This window comes from Protomyctophum parallelum (genome assembly GCF_964188405.1).
Source record: "Protomyctophum parallelum genome assembly, chromosome: 4".
Taxonomy (NCBI): Eukaryota; Metazoa; Chordata; class Actinopteri; order Myctophiformes; family Myctophidae; genus Protomyctophum; species Protomyctophum parallelum.
In genome coordinates this window covers 21,550,782-21,552,732 of record NC_139700.1, presented here as the reverse complement: position 1 = coordinate 21,552,732, position 1,951 = coordinate 21,550,782, and positions in this window count along the sequence as shown.

Genomic DNA, 1,951 nt, shown 5'->3' with positions numbered 1-1,951 from the left:
TAGGCTAACCAACCGGAAGTAAGCAAAGGAACTGTTTTGTTTTCTTCTTCTTTTTGATTTCCGGCAGTGTGGACGTGTGGACGTATTCTTCCTGCCCTCCACTGGTGTGGTGGTTTACTGTATTCACGTGCAGGAATTGCAGTGGTGATTCTCACTGTGGCCAAACAAAGAAAAAGCTCAAAAACGTTCCACCCTCCCCACTTTCTCATCCCCTTCTTCTTTAAAGTTCTAACCCTAGGTGCCCTGGGAGTGACCCAACAAAATGTTGCCTATTTTGTCAGTCACATCACATTATAGTTATACAGTAGGCCTAGGCCTACAGCTTGTGGCATGCTTGAACTAGGGAACAGAAATATAAAGAATAAAAAAGAGATTATAACATACAAAATGTAAAATACATAAATAGAAGATAGAGTGAACATTTATGTGTGTATGCACAATATGTGAACTGGGAGAGGAAAGGCATAAAATGTAGGCCTATAGTCCTATCCTATTTAATCTATAAATATGTAGATTATAGATTATGGCTGGGTTTCCCGACCGCATTTAGTGTAAGACTTGTAGTGCCACACAGAAGCCTGTGAACATAGACATTTCATGCATATATAGATGTGCCACGCAATGGTAGGCCTCAGGCCTCAGGCCTGATCGAGGCATCGAGGCCTCAGGTCTACCATTCTGAAATTTAATTTAATAATATATTTGGACTGCTGGACAGCTCATATATAGGCTCTCTTTACTCTTAAGAAAAAATATATATGTGTGCACATAGTCAAATAAACCTTGTACGAGGGCTCTCCTGTTAAAGGCCCGCTGACACGCCCCTCGGGAGATAAGAACGGCTATCAAACAATGCTATCATGATTCTGACGTCAGACTGTGACAAGCTTTCCCCATCGACTTCTATGCGGGCTCGCCGGGCTTGGTGGCCGTAGTAGCATAGCAACTTATGCTACTATTTTGGTGTCACATTTAGAGTCATAATTGCTATAAATGTAATTGAAAAAAAAAATCATTACAATGACATTGAGTTGACATGTAAGTTTTAGGGTAAACTGTTGCATAATCGCAATTTTGCGTGACGAGTTCCATGCTCTCCGTCTCCCCCCGCTGACATGGCCTCAAACACGGCTAAGTGCTGAACAGGGCTCCACAGCACGGAGCTTCACAGGTTACCACTGCCTGTCTAGCGGGGGGAGACGGAGAGCATGGAACTCGTCACGCGAAATTGCGATTATGCAACAGTTTACCCTAAAACTTACACGTCAACTCAATGTCATTGTAACGAGGATTTTCGAGCGAAAAAAATATTGTTTTTCAATTACATTTATAGCAAATATGACCTAAATGTACCGTCAAAAACGCTAGCCTGAGCTAGCAGCCACTTGTTGCTAGCGCGGCGCGCCGTAGCCCTGTTTCAAACAGTTTCAAACAGTTTTCAGTCAGACCACGTGATGTGCTGTACCACCCATATTAATTTCGGGCGTGTCAGCGGCCCTTTAAGGTCTTCAAGGTGTTTTTGTTGACCAGTGAGGAGATCCTGTATTAAGTAATATTGTTCTTTGGTTGACTTTTTTGATTACGTTGGTGGCCATTTTATCACCGGAAAGATTAGCCTCCAGGATGGAACCTATAGGTAATTTCATCTTTACGTGTGAGAACATTGTCACCCACTCTAACCAAGAAGCCATTTGCCTTGCTGAGATTATTATCATGACAGGGGAGGGATTTCTTATTCCATTTTGAATAAACAGGAATTCATTCTAAGAGCTGTGGATTTTGCAGCAAGTGTAGTGTAGGACCACCCATGATATCTAACAAAGATCGGATGGAATTGGGGTCCTTTTGGGAACCCTTGCAGTATAACATATATATAATAATAACTATTGGTTAATTGAATACATAGGATAGGGCCACAATGAGAACCATCCCTCTATATAAGGGATTTTTA